The sequence below is a fragment of the Microcaecilia unicolor genome, chromosome 14, assembly GCF_901765095.1.
Source record: "Microcaecilia unicolor chromosome 14, aMicUni1.1, whole genome shotgun sequence".
Classification (NCBI taxonomy): Eukaryota; Metazoa; Chordata; class Amphibia; order Gymnophiona; family Siphonopidae; genus Microcaecilia; species Microcaecilia unicolor.
In genome coordinates, this window is record NC_044044.1 from 23,853,495 (window position 1) to 23,869,061 (window position 15,567).

General features: G+C 46.8%; 1 pseudogene; it reads right to left on the reverse strand.

The window, feature by feature from the left end:
* Positions 1 to 226: 226 nt before the first annotated feature.
* LOC115457798 overlaps positions 227 to 15,567 on the reverse strand; it is a 35,759-nt pseudogene continuing 20,418 nt past the window's right edge.

The window sequence follows — 15,567 nt, forward strand, 5'->3', positions numbered from 1 at the left end:
TATACCACTTTCGGGGTACAACCAAAGCAGTTTACATTGATTATACGAGGTACTTTTCTCTGTCCCTATTGGGCTCAACAATCTACGTTTTTGTATCGGAGGCAGTGAAGGGTTAAGTAACTGGGCTCAGGGTCCACAAGGAGCTGCAGTGGGAATCACACCCAGTTCCCCTGGTTCTCAGGCCACTCCAAAATGTCATCGCAGGCATTAGACAATCATGCTCTTTCCCTGGAGCCTTCTGGTGATGGTCTGTAGCATTTTGTACAACAAAGATCCATTTTTATACATGGAAACCTATTTAAGAAAAAAGATAAGCATGAATAATATGTTTAATAGCCCAGTTGGTCCGAGGCAATCACGAAACAAAGAGTTTTTAAGATCAGTGGCCCTCGACTATGGAATAGATTTCTTATAGAACTTCATAGGGTTTTTTTGACTTTCAACAGCTACTTTTCATTAATGGTGATTTTTGTTTATCTTCTCACCTGGAGATGGTGGTTTCCAATTAATATTACATTTTGGTTTCATGATGCTCATGCATTTTTATTATGTACAGATAAAGAAATAATCAGGTACCTTTGAGAAAAGTTTTGACCCTACCAAACAGATGGTACCATTCTGTCCATTTAAAATTGTTTGGCAAGTTTTGGTCACTACATTCTCCTCTTCCTAGTTGAGTGTTTATGACATCCAAAATGGATAGGGTGTAGCAGATCATCTCAACAAGTGCCATAGTTAAAACATTGGTGTGCTGGAGCCGGCTCGCAAGAGCCACTTGTTAAATTTTGACAGCCGGTTGTTGTTCGGGGCGAGCCGGCTCCATTGCACGAGGTAAGCATGGCAGGAGGGCGCCATGCTTACCTCCCCTCCCGCTCCCATCCATGTCTAGCGATGTCCTTTGCCCCCACCCTCCCCTCCCGCTCCCATTCGTTAGTTTCAGTTACCTCCCTCGAAGCGCCGCCTTATTTAAAGCCCTGCTGCCCGTCTCCAGCTGCCTTCCCTGCTTGTTTCTGAGGAGTTCGCGCCCTTAGTCCCACCTTCTGACGTCATTTTCTTTTCCCGCGAAGGAGCGGGAGGGAGGGTGGGGGCGAAGGACATCGCTAGACATGGATGGGCAGAGGGGGCAGGGGAGAGAACTGCTGGGCATGGATGGGTAGAGGAGGGCAGGGGAGAGAAGAGAGTTTCAGGACATGGATGGAGGGAGGGCAAGAGAAATCCTGGACATGCATGGAGGGAAGGAAGGGAGAAGAAGAAATCCTAGACATGTAGGAATAGAGGAAGGAGCTTAGATGAGGGAAAAGGAAGTGAGGAGAGAAACTGCACATGGATGGAGAAAAGGCAGAAGCTGGATCCACTGTACAGTCAGTCTGCGGAGGACCAGAAATGAAGAAGAAAGGAGGAAAGAAAAGAATAAATGGAAAGGAAGCCCTGGAAACGGAGTCAAGGGAACAGATAGAGAGCAGCAGAATCAGATACTGGGCCAGCATGATCAGAGAAACAAAGTCACCACACAACAAAGGTAGAAAAAATAATTTTATTTTCATTATAGTGTTTGGAATATGTCCACTTTGAGAATCAGGTGCTGAACATTAAAAGTTTATATTTATTTACTTATTTATGGCATTTTATCCCATATTAAACATGAATTAGATTGGAACCTGGGATCATTTAATTTTTTTTTTCCTGGAGAGAGTAATGCATCCCCCCCCCCCCCCCCGGCTATAGCCAGCTCTGCAATTTTGGGGGGGCGCAGTGGTGGATGGGGGGGCACCGAGGTGGACCTTGGAGAGCCTGTTGTTAAAAATTTACCAGCACACCACTGTATAAAACCCTCAACAGTCACCTGAGATTAGTGAGTCAAGCTGACTTATAGGCATTATGTTCCACTGGCTGGAAGACGAGCACTGACTAAGAATAAACTGCCAGTGATAAAGTCCCGACTGAGCCTCCAGGGCTGCTCCTGAACTTGCTGAAATGTAAATGCTACTGGTCTCCCAGCCACAGAGGGTAGACAGGGAGCTTGTTTAAGACCTACCTCCTCGTCAGCAAGGGGCATTGTACTGAGTCAGGGCATTCTCCTCTGCAAAAGACAAAAACGATAAAGAGTGACGACTCAAGTGAAAATCCTGAGCAGCCACACCCTTGAGGTTTCTGCTCCTGTCCTTACCCACCTGGCTGGTAATAGTCATACACTTTCACTGTCGCTGGTTGCAGGTTCCCCACCACGATGTCTCGTCTCGCAGAAAAAGAGAATTTCCGGAACTTGTGATTCAGCTACGAGAAGGAAGAGAAACAGAATACAGAGAAAGTCGGGGATCACAGTGCGCCTTTTCTGAATACCGAAAGCTTCACCTTGATAGTGATCAACTATTCATATATGAGTAAATGATGTAGTCACAGACCCCTGACGCAGGCTATCCAGCTTATTTTCGAAAGTGAAAGACACCCATATTTCGACCCAAATCGGGAGATGGGCGTCTTTCTCCCGTGGGCGCCCAAATCGGTATAATCGAAAGCCGATTTTGGGTGTCTCCGACTGCAATCTGTCGCGGAAACAGCCAAAGTTGACGGTGGCGTGTCGGAGACATGGTGAAGGCAGCACTGGGGCGTGGTTATCGGCCGAGGAGAGATGGGTGCCTTCGGCCGATAATCGAAACAAAATTGGCGTTTTTAGCGGGAATTTAGGTCACTTTTTGGACCCTTTTTTTTTCACAAACAAGTCCCAAAAAGGTGCCCTAAGTGACCAGATGACCACCGGAGGGAATCGGGGATGACCTCCCCTGACTCCCCCAGTGGTCACTAACCCACTCCCACCACAAAAAAAAGACCTTTAAAAACTTTTTCCCAGCCTATATGCCAGCCTCAAATGTCATACCCAGCTCCATCACAGCAGTATGTAGGTCCCTGGAGCAGTTGTTAGTGGGTGCAGTGGACTTCAGGCAAGTGGACCCAGGCCCATCCCCCCCCCCTACCTCTTATTGTGCTGGTAAATGGGAGCGCTCCAAACCGCCCCCAAAACCCACTGTACCCACATCTAAGTACCCCCCCTTCAGCCATAAGTGCTATGGTAATGGTGTAGAATTGTGAGCAGTGGGTTTTGGGGGGGGGGGTTGGGGGGGCTCAGCACCCAAGGGAAGGGAGCTATGGACTTGGGAGGTATTTTACTTTTTTTTTTTAATTGTTACAAGTGCCCCTGCTAGGGTGCCTGGTTGGTGTCCTGGCATGTGAGGGGGGACCGGTGCACTACGAATCCTGGCCCTTCCCACGACCAAATGCCTTGGGTTTGTTCATTTTTGAACTGGACGCCTTCGGTTTCCATTATCGCTGAAAACCGAGGGCACCCATTGCAAATCCACCCAAATCCTAGTCATTTGATCGGTTCCAACCGTATTTCTGAAATAAAAGATGGACGCCCATCTTTTTCGAAAATACAGTTCGGACCACCCCTTCTCGTAGACGTTCCCGGAGATGGGCGTCCTTAGAGATGGGCGGCCCATTTCGATTATGCCCCTCCACATGTGCCAAAACACAGCTGTGTCGGGTCAGTATTTTATAATTTAAGATGATTTTGGAATGAACTTCTTGGTTACATTGCTTTTTCATTTGATGGTCATCATTGTTTTTTTTTTTGCGCCTTGGTGCTTCTTGTGGAGACGCTTCTCTTTGCTGATCCTCAATACTGCCGTGCAACTGAATTTACCTCATCCAGGTAGATGTAGACAATTGCGCTTTTAATTTCCACCTTCCTCACCAAGGGGTATTGGAGGAGCTGCAGAGGGAGAACCACAGGAGAGATAATTACACTCTGGAGGTGTGATGGTGTCCTCTGGGTTGGAACATGGGAGAAAGGGGCCAAGTGACCGAAAAGGGGCATCACGGATAGAACTGTGATCTCATGTCAAGAGAGAGGATTCTTACCACGTCCTTCGTGTCATCTGCTGGGCTATATCCAGAGAGCATCAGTACCTCGATGATCGCCATGTTGGATGTGCTCCGGCTCCCGTTGTACCTGAAAAAAAGGAAAGGGCATGATGTGATGTGTGGGCTAAAAGCCTCTGTTTATCTACTGAACCCAAACAGGTTTTTTTTTTCTCACTGGTATATCACATGACTTTATCCTTCTTGTCTATGCATGAGATTATCCAAGCATACAGTCTTACTGGACTGCACTGTACTTTTTGGAAATAAAATCCAGTTACTCAGTTTTTCTAACACTTTTCAGTGTGCTTCCTTTGGTCTTTTTCCATTTTGCTGAACGTAATTCTCGGGCACAATTGTCAAAACCTAAGTAAACGTTACGTATTAACGTTTTCAAAGGCATAAAAGTATGGGATGACTGAAAGTAGAGGCTTAGGGGTCCTTTTACTAAGGGGTGCTGAAAAATGGCCTGCACTGGTGTAGGCGCGTGTTTTGGACTTGCGCAGATCCATTTTTCAGCACCTCTGTAAAAAAGGCCTTTTTAAAAAATTTTTGCTGAAAATGGATATGCAGCAAAATAAAAAATTGGCGCATGTCCATTTTGGGTCTGAGATCTTACCGTCACCCACTGACTTAGCGGGCAAGGTCTCATGCGGTAACCGTGCAGTAATCGTCTACGTGTTTCTGCCGCGTGCAGGAAAATAAGAATTAATTTCCGGCGTACGTGTAAAAAAAATGAAATTACCACCCAGGCCACGTGGTAGCCGGGCAGTAACTCCAATTTGACGCTTGCTGGGCGCCCCTAGGAACCTACGTGGCTTAGTAAAAGGGCCCCTTAGATTTTAAGTGCTCTGGGGACCTCCTGTATCAGAATGTATGTCACCTTGAGCTTCTACCGAAAAGGCCTGAGCTGCATCCAAAATCCCTTGGACCCCTGCAATCATCAGATCAAGTCACGTGACATAACTGCATTTTAGTGAACAGCGTGGTGCGGCATCAGCTAAAGGACAGACAGCCTGGCAGGTTGGATAGCATGAAGTGTGGCCTTTGGTTAATTACTATTTTTTTGGGTGTAGGGGGCCAGAACATATCATAAGCACAATATCGCACCCCAGAACGAGTATTAGAGGTTTCTCACCACATCCCAGGTGCTAAACATAATTCCCTTTGTCTGCAGTCCTCACGGTGGTCCAGCATTTGGCACCAAATTCTTTAAAGTGCGGACTGAATCCTAGGTGTGATTTTAATAGCCTTTGGTCTGCTTCCTCTCCTCTGAATTTTTAGTGGTCTGCCCAGCACATACCGGGCATGAATGTGGAGAAGAAGGGTTCCAGCATAGCCAGGGCAAGCATGAGGCTCTGTCACCACACCAAGAGCAAAACTTGGAATAGTATGGGGAGGAGTATTGTATCGTCCTGTCACCTACCATAAAGAGAAATATATATTATAATATATTTTTTTAAACATAAATATAAGTCAAGCAGAACATCTGTCTCTGGACTCGCACTCAGATCAGTTCTCCAAATTACTTCTGTTACACAAATGCGCAAATGGACGGATACAAAAACATACTAAGGGTTAATTCATTCTTACATCTATCTGTATTATAATATACTCATTCACTGCACTACAGTACGTTTTCTTGTCTAATCAGAACTTCACCTACAAAACGAACACAGCCTGATCTTTGCATTCTAGTTTCACTATGTGTCTGCCAATGAAAAAGGGAACGTTTATTAATGCTGGGTAGATTCGTAAGAGAGTCACAGTGGGAGAATCTATTGTAATAAAGTGGATTTTGTTTACTGGAAAGGGACATAAAGCTTTCAGACTCATAAACCCCTCCCTCTCCCCCACTGACCAGTTCTCACCAGTACGAGTACGCATCCGTCGCCAGTCACAGAGACAGAGTACTGCCTGGGGATATAACTGAGCGACTGCTGCTGCAGCAGGAGACGATTGATCTTATTCACTGTGAACATATACTGCAGATCCACTGTCACGTCCACGGTCAGCTCTCCGTCCTCACGAAAGGTCAGCGCAGAATACTTAGCCAAGGTCTGAAGAGCCACCACTGTGTCCTGGGACAAAGAGAGGGGTTGCAATAAAAGGGGAACCTGGGAAACAAGTGACTGCCTTCGGGATGCCCACACCCCAGTTTCTAAGAGGGGAGACCCATGTTAGTGCCAGGATTCCCCTCACCCACCATAGATATGAAGCACAGGGGGATCTATAGTCATGGCAGGATTCCCCCCCCCCCCCAGCACCACCACCACAACTTTCCAAGCACAGGGGGGTCTGCAGTAGCCTGGATTTCCTCTTTCAATACATGGACACCAGGATTCTCTTTTTTTTTTTTACCTCAAATGGGGTTGGGCATTACCTGGGTGGAAGCGAAGCCCCCGTAGGCGTTCTGCTGCCTGCTAAGCCACCTAACTATTAAGGACGCTCTTCCGATATCAATGCTACCCGTATCTTGGACAGAAAGGAGGCTTAGCAGGACGTATGCAGTCAGTTCGTTGTCCACAGAGAGGGGCTGCTCCCAGAATCCATTTTCTGCCACATGGGTGCTGTACCGCCAGTGCAGCATCCCATCTGAGGGGTGAGAAACAAAGGTCACGTCACAGCCGGGCACTGACCAATCGAACATTTCTCACTGGGCACACGAGCTTTGTTTTACACAAGTGAAGCCATTCTGGAGCTGGTCTGTTCTCGAGGGAGTTAGAATGCCACTGTCTAAGGGCCGCAGGAAAGGCAGGGCACACTTTTATATAGGAATCAACTGCCTAGGAATTACATTCTCTCTTTCTCTCTGCCCATTTTATAAATAATATACAATTCTAGAACAAGGGCTCAGAGGGAGGTTGAAAGGGAGGCAACATCAGGAAATAATTCTTTCAGACAGGGTGCTGGATAAAAGGAAGGAGAAATGGAGATATTTTTCATGTTTGGTTATTAAAGGGCATGGGGCTTGATATACTAGCTTTCTGTGTTTTTTGCAACTACATTCAAAGCGGTTTACATAGTATTTAAAGGCAGTGGGTACCAAGGGGGGGCGGTGGGAGCGGTCTGCCCCGGGCGCACGCTGCTGGGGGTGCCGCGGCGCGCGCTCTCTGCTGCGAGAGTTCGCTAACTTCTCTCGTTTGCTGCAGCCCCTCTGCCCCGGAACAGGTTACTTCCTGTTCCGGGGCAGAGGGAGCTGCAGCGAACGAGCAAGTTAGTAAACTCGCAGCAGCGCGTGCTGCGGCACCCCCCCCCCCCCCGCAGCGGCATGCAACCGGGGGGGCGCCGCCCCGGGTGTCCGCCCCCCTAGGAACGCCACTGTTTAAAGGTACTTATTTTGTACTGTAACCTGGGACAATGGGGGGATTAAGTGACTTGCCCAGAGTCACAAGGAGCTGCAGTGGGAATTGAACCCAGTTCCCTGGGATCAGGGTCCGCTGCATTAACCACTAAGCTACTCCTCCACTTAAGCCAACATAATAGCTACTAGGGGGTCAGTTTTCTAAAACTTGCTGGGTTTAAGATAACTAAACACTTGACCAACGCTAAGAAACTGGTTTTCAGGCTGAAAATATTCAGCCAGCTAGACGAGGCCCGGCCTTTGAGCTGCTGGTCTTCAGTGCATAATTTTAGCTGCTTAATGTGAATATCACACTGAATGAAAACACCTGCCGCAGGAAAGCCTTTTTGCCATATTTTGACTGGTAAGTTTGTACTGCCCATTGCAGTTTGTTCTGTACAAAGTTAGGAGAACAGTGTGAACTTTGAATGGCTCAGAATTATGCAGCAACAAAAATCCTGAAAAATGCATTCAATCTACCACATTAGAAATTATTCATTTAAATTATTAAATCCTCTGGCACTTCTGAAATCTTGTATCTTTATAACCTTTTCAAAGCAGCATCTCCACTCTATTTCTCCGTTACCTTCACAAAGTTGTATAAACGCGGAGAGTTAAGTACAATGATCGATGCTTCCCAGGCCACACTTGGTAGAGCAGCTTTTCCTGGTCTGTCACTCCTGCAGGGATTAATTAACTAGGAGACCATGAGGTCGAATGCTCCCAAGATTACCTGACTCGATGGCTTGCTGGTCCAGCTGGTCCAGGATTGTCGCTCGAGCCAAGTCATTTCCTATCAACGTGTAGGCGTAGGCCAGCAAGGCCTGTGTGTAGATGCTGGTCACGGTGTCCCCTGCTGCTTCCAGGCACGCAAAGCCATTCACCACCAGCGAGTTCTGGGAAGAGAGGGTCAGGTTAGTTTCCTTTCAGATATGCATAGCCGGGATCTGCTGAGAGATCGTCCGAGCTGCGACTGTTCCGAGAATAAGGCCTGCATTGGTCCCAGAGATGAGCAAATTCTCAGCAAGTTGAGGAAACTTGATCGGACCAATACAATGCTCCCAATAAAATCAAGAGATTAAAGTTATGTGAGCAAGGACACCAGATCAAGGGGCCATTGTCCAGAATGCACATCTACAAGAGCATCGATGCTATAAACAGATGATACGATGGTTCTGGATTAGGGCAGAGAATCAGCCTAATGGCAGTGGGAACTGATCCATAAAGTCCAAGTTCAAATCCCACAGCAGCATCTTGTAGCCTTGGGCAAGTCACTTAACCCTTCATAGCCTCGGGATAGCTGAGGACAGTGCTAGCAACCTGACCCCACTCAAGACCCACTATGGAAACTATCACACTTCTGGTGACCCCCATAACTCATTCATGGCTTGATGCTTGGGTGCAGTGGAAGTTACTATACCATGGATCAGATAAACATTTTCATTTTCATTGTTGGCGAGTGAAAGCACGGGTTTCACATTAAAAAAATGCATGGTAATGTTAAAATAACAGTGGGCCCTTTGGTTCACCCAGCCTGCCCCCCCCCCCCCCTACATAAGAACATAAGCATACTTTCCAGCTGAGGGTATCTCCAGGTTTTCTGCCATAAAAGCTTCCCGCCACCCTCCTCCAGAATCGTCCCTGATCACATCAGCTTAAACATTACTGTTAACTGTAAGCCACATCAAACTGCCACTGTTTGGATAATTGTGGGATATAAGAATGAATGAATAAATAAAACTGTGCCTTTCTCCTGGCACTGTATGTCAACTGAACCTTTCTCTTCCTAGGAGCTAGTTACTTTTGTGTATGCCCTACCTTGATTTGTACCTCTCCTCTTCAGGGCACAGACCGTACAAGTCTGCCCAGCACTATCCCGCCTCCCAACCACCAGTCCCGCCTCCCACCATCAGCTCTGGCACAGACTGTATAAGTCTGCCCAGCATTTTCCCCGCCTCCCAACCACCTAAGTGGGCTTCCCTTCTTACACTTACTCTGGTTCCCGTTGTATTGCTTCCAGCACCAGAGACTTCAGGCTGAAACACACACATAGTTGCAGCCGTTTCACCACTCTTTGCTGCTTTCTGGCCCTTTAGAGTTCTGTGCGACTGAGGAGTTAAGTCTCCATACCTAATCCAAGGCTCATGTCTCGCCCAGTTCCTTCACCTCTTGACTCTCCACTTGCTTTCACCATAGCCCTTGGTATATGCACCCTCCGAACCCTGAGCCCCACCAGACCCATCAATGAACAGAGGGAACTGTGATCTTGGGCAAGTCACTTAACCCTGCATTGCCTGAGGTATAAACTTAGATTGTGAGCCCTCCAGGGACAGGGAAATACCCAGTGTACCTGAACGTAACTCACCTTAAGCTACTACTGAAAAAGGTGTGAGCAAAATCCAAAAATAAATAAATAAATAAAACTGTTGGTACTTACATCTGGGAGGGACCCCACCTCCAGCAGAGCCACCACAATGTAAGCGGTAAGAGAGATCTCATCATCCACTCCTCCCTGGAAGAAAAAGAGCGATTTCTCCAGCTGTCATAACCAGGTGGTTTTTTTTTTTTCATTTGCATATCACTTGAATTTAAACTGCTGGACTCTCAAACTATGGGATGGCACATGGACAGTAGAGGGAAGGATTTTTCTGAATCAAATTATTTCTCAACTTGCACACAGTTGGAGTGGGGGTTGAATTTTGATTCTCTGTCAGCTGGAATTTAGCATTGACTCTGGTCATCTCCTAATTATGTGAAATGTGAAAGATTCCCTGCAATCTTTAACCCCTGAGGAGAAGGGAGCTCGGTGGAATGTCTCATCCGCTATTCTAAGACAGACATACATCCTGGTCTCATCTCCTGAACGTAACCAGTACAGTGACTGGTGCATTCTCTCTCCGGAAGTCCATGAGCCAAGGGATAGCCTCCTGTATGTCACATGTGTGCATTCTATGGGCATAAATCCTGGGTCCTGCTTTTTCTAGGTGAAGGGGGAGGGGGCAGTAAAGTTGTGTAAGGTGTCTCCTCGGGCTGCAGTCTACGTAGAGCCCGGGCCTTGTTTTAAATGCACAAAGGTTGCGCCTGAAGCCGCGGGCCTTCACTAATATTTGAGTCCCTTTCTTGTATCTTTTCTCTTACCCTATGAAAAATCCCCCACCTGTTTTTGCATAGGTACTTTTTCAATTGCGTTTTCTTTTTTTCTGTTTGGTTACAGTAAAAGGTGGTCTATTAAGTCTGATAAACATAACTAGTGAGGTGAATCCCCAGTGTGTATCCCTGGCGCTACCTCAGACTAGACCCTGGGTCTTATTTTATCTATGGAAAGATGACAGTGATGCACGAGGTGTATATTTTTGTGGATGTTTCTAGGAACGTTTCTTAGTTTCACCAAACAGTATGGTTCCCATTCCCAGTCTTCCTTTTACTTTGAATCTTCCACTGGAAGACAATTCTATTGACTAAGTAATCAGCATAAACCATCGACCTGGTCACCATCAAAAATGGGCCCCAACATTGATTCTACTAGGGACGAAGAACTTCCAGTATGACCTTCATTGCTGTGTGGAACAGTCTTCCTATGTTGGCGAAACAGCCGTTGGATGACTGGTGACTCCCCAGCCAGGTTATGGCATCATTCACATTGTTCTCGTCAATGAAGATGTAGTGTTGTGCCTGGCCGAAGCATTTGGCCACAAAGGCAGTGAGCCTGGAGAAGAAGATGGTATTTACAGCGAGAGAGAGAATAAGGCAGGCTGGTCTCACTACAAGTTCTGTGAATCGGTTTCTTAAAGAGGGCAACTCCTGAAATACTCCAGGGAAAGCTGGAGATTTCACACTAGTGACCATACAGGAGTCACATACAGCCACAGGATAAGACTGACCAGGTGTTTCCATCTCCGTCGGTGCTCCCAAAGGCGCTGTAGGATCCATCCTTGTGTTTGTAAGTCAGTTCCCGCTGATATCCTGGAAAGAGAGAAAGACACCAAACTATAGAATTTAAGAGACTACGGAATAGCTGAGGGGAAGTGAATTGAAGCTGGAGTTTGAGTAGCCTGTGGCATTACATCAGGAAGAGGTAAATGAACAGACTGGGCATCACAGGCCTCGTCTGCTGTCACGTTTCAATGTACATTACTCCTAGAACAAAATACCAGTAAGCGCTCGCATGCTTGAACCACAGCCCCCCCCCCCCAAACTTCCACCACAAAATAAACACCAATCATGATAGAACTGCACAGAATACAGATAAATCTCTAAATCCTGTCTGTGGGGCACAACTGCGGATTATAGGAGGCACTGAAGGTAACATAATATGGCCAAAGTGACAGAAGGTCACACAAAGAAAGAAAAAGGATCTATAATCCCCAGGAGGAGGACAAAACAAGCAACCACAGTGAGGAGATGGAAGCTTGTAACGGAACCAGCAGTCTTTATTGAAAGCAGCACATAGGTGACCTGACATGGCCGTGTTTCGGCAAAAAAGTAGCTTGTGTCAGGGGACTGAGAACATGCACAGCTAGTTAGAAATCGGCTGCACTCGCGTATTGACTGTTGATCAATAAACTCTTTTTGAAAATGACATTAGCAATATCAACCAAACTCACAAAACCTCCGCAGTGCCATGCAAAATCCAAAGTGACCGAAGAGAATCAGTGGCAGAGAGGGTGTAGAACTCATGCAGTTTGCGTTTCCCTGAGAGATACGTGGAGGGGCATAATTGAACGCGAATGCCCATGTGTAGGACGTCCATCTCTGAGAACGGAGTGCCTGTGAAGGTGGCAGGTATTTTTCGAAAAGATGGAAGTCTATCTTTAGTTTCGAAAATACGATTTGTGCCAGGCAAATGTATTGGATATGGGCGTTTTTTGAGCTGGGCGTTTTAGAAACCGAAGCGGCCCAGCTCAAAAACGACCAAATCCAAGGCTTTGGGTCGTGGGAGGGGCCAGGATTCGTAGTGCACTGGTCCCCCTCACATGCCAGGACACCAACCGGACACCCTAGGGGGCACTTTTAAAAAATAGAAAAAAACATTACATTACCTCCCAGGTGCATAGCTCCCTTCCCTTGGGTGCTGAGCCCCCCAAATCCCCCCCAAAACTCACTCCCCACAACTCAACACCATTACCATAGCACTTAATGGTGAAGAGGGGCACCTACATGTGGGTACAGTGGGTTTTGGGGGAGGTTAGAGGGCTCCCATTTACCACCACAAGTGCAACAGGTAGGGGGGAATGGGCCTGGGTCCACCTGCCTGAAGTCCACTGCACCCACTAAAAACTGCTCCAGGGACCTGCATACTGCTGTGATGGAGCTGGGGATGAGCAGGCTGGAAAAAAAGGTTTTTCAACTTCTTTTTTTTTGGTGGGAGGGGGTTAGTGACCACTGGGAGAGTCAGGGGAGGTCATCCCCAATTCCCTCCAGTGGTCATCTGATCATTTAGGGCACTTTTTGGGAACCTGTTCGTGATAAAAAAGGGTCCAAAAAAAGTGACCTAAATTCTAACTAAAAATGCCTTTCTTTTTTCCATTATCGGCCGAGCGCGCCCATCTCTGTTCGGCCGATAACCACGCCCCAGTCCCGCCTTCACCACGCCTCCGTCAACTTTATTCGTTCCTGCGACGGAGTGCAGTTGAAGACGCCCAAAATCGGCTTTCGATTATACCGATTTGGGCACCCATGCGAGAAAGACGCCCATCTCCCGATTTAGGTCGAAATATGGGCGTCTTTCACTTTCGATTATGAGGTGGATAAGTCAGCAACAGGGAAGGAATAGAAAGCATTTCTCCTGCCTTCCCTCTGATTCTCTCTTGTTCATGATGATTTCAGAGAAGAAGCATGCAGCTCAGATCCCAGAAAGGCACTGGAAAAACTGAGGTAGGAACGTAAGGTCGGAGGCATTTTCTTGAATTACACTCCCCCTTCTCTGATCTACTGACCGCTCACAAGGTATCCATTTGCCCGTGTCCTGATCTCTTCAGTCAGCTGTCCCGTCTTCTCCAGGTACTGCAGAACGTAAATGATGGGGGCAAAGGTCACCATGTTCTGCTCCCCACAGCCGTAGGGCATCTGGATGAGCCGGTCCAGATTCTGCAGCGCCGACCCCATGAGGTCACCTGAGAGGAGAGGAAACAGGAATGCTGGAAACGGCTGACTGTCTGCAGATGCGATGTGATAAGAGGTACTGAATCATGGAACGCGAAGAGGAAAATACAGCTTCTCTACAGTCGCAGTACAGGTGGAATGAGTGCCACAACCTCAGATACGTTACCCAGTACAGAAATAACAGCTCTCTCGGATCCCTTCCACGATGTCTTGAGGGATAACCAGGGAAACTCTTCAAAACGGTACTTCCTTCAGGAAAGAAACAAGAAAAGTTGACGCTTTTCACCAACACAAGAACGCCGAAGATGTGCTGATGTCCTGGCCCTCTCCCCCACCACTTCAAACATAACCAGTGCAAAACTGTAGACATGAGGTCTTCTAACTGGAAACAGTTCTCCTCTTCCCGCTTTCCTTATTTCCCTTTACAGGGATCTTCACTTATTTACATCCAGGGTACCCTTCCCTCAACCAGACATCTCGTGTATTATCACACCGATGTTCAGATCCCTGTACATCTCACTGACACGAGCCTCCCTCCTTCATCCACACATATCACATCCCTGTATATCACACGAATGTGTTACATTACATATCGGTTTTATATTCCGTAAAAGCCTATACAGTTCCATGTGGATCACAAAAAAAAAACCCCAGAAACTAAAATCTTTCACTCATCTTTCTTCCCATCTTCTCCTTAATCGCTCTACCGCCTTACCTATCCCTATCCTTTTTCTCATACCTCTTCTATCCCATTTACTCCTTGTTCATTTGTCCTATCACACACCTCCTTTGTTGATTCTGATACTACAGATTGTATTCTCTTGTTACTATGTAAGCCGCATTGAGCCTGCGATGAGCGGGAAAGCGCGGGGTACAAATGTTCACAGGATAAATCCCTCCTCTCAGTACCCTTCTCCACCACCGCCAACTCCAGGCTCTGCTCATTCTGCCTCGCCTCACCCTATGCTTGGAACAACCTTCCTGAGCCCTTACGCCAAGCCCCCTCCCTGCCCGTCTTCAAGTCTTTGCTTAAAGCCCACCTCTTCAATGCTGCGTTCGGCACCTAACCCTTACCGTTCGGTGAATCCAGACTGCCCCAATTTGACTGCCCCTATCGGACCGACCGTTCACTTGTCTATTAGATTGTAAGCTCTTTGAGCAGGGACTGTCTCTCTTTGTTAAATTGTACAGCGCTGCGTAACCCTAGTAGCGCTCTAGAAATGTTAAGTAGTAGTAGTAGTATTACATATAGCAGTGATTTAACCAGAGCTGAGATTGTGATGTCATAATGCCTCATTCCACCAATGCCTAAGAGCCAACCTCATCAGTGATGTCACAATGGCTTGATTGTCCTATATTTGTCTCACTCTTATCTATTAGATTGTAAGCTCTTTGAGCAGGGACTGTCTCTCTTTGTTAAATTGTACAGCGCCGCGTAACCCTAGTAGCACTCTAGAAATGTTAAGTAGTAGTAGTAGTAGTAAATGTAATAAATAAATATACCACAACACACACATTTCTTTAAAGCAAAAATATAAGAACCTAGATGTGCCACCAGTCAAAATATGTAAGATATTAATGAAGTACAAAAAAAACATTTAAAAAAACCCATACAAAATTCAACAAAAACTCTTTATCATCATACCTGCAGATCACAATTGAAGAGCTTTTTTTTAAAAAATAAATTCATATTTGATTAATTAAAAGTGCAACAAAGCATTTGGTTGCCCCACATTACGTTACTACAGGTATTTCCTCTTAGTTATACTCCACAGTCTTACCACTGGTGCAGAGCAGGGAGCTGCGTGTGTTCTCTCCTGGGACCCCTTCCGGCTGTAAGGTGGGGTGGGGGGGGGGGGACAAGAGAACAGGGTCAAGTTTGGAAATAAACACAAATCCAAACCGTGCATGCGACGTTATATTAGGGGCACTGACCCGGACGAGAAGGGGTTTGATCAGCGTGTCTGTACGCCCTCTCTCTGGCACGACTGTCTGCTTCCCAGCACAGAGCTCCTCGCTGTGCAGAGCCTCAGTGCTGACGGTGAAGTTCACCTCCCCTGAGGTTAGAAACCAGGCAGTTAGAAAAATGTATTGAGATAAACGGGTAACATAGTAACATAGTAGATGACGGCAGAAAAAGACCTGCATGGTCCATCCAGTCTGCCCAAGACAAACTCATATGTGTCTACCTTACCTTGAATTGA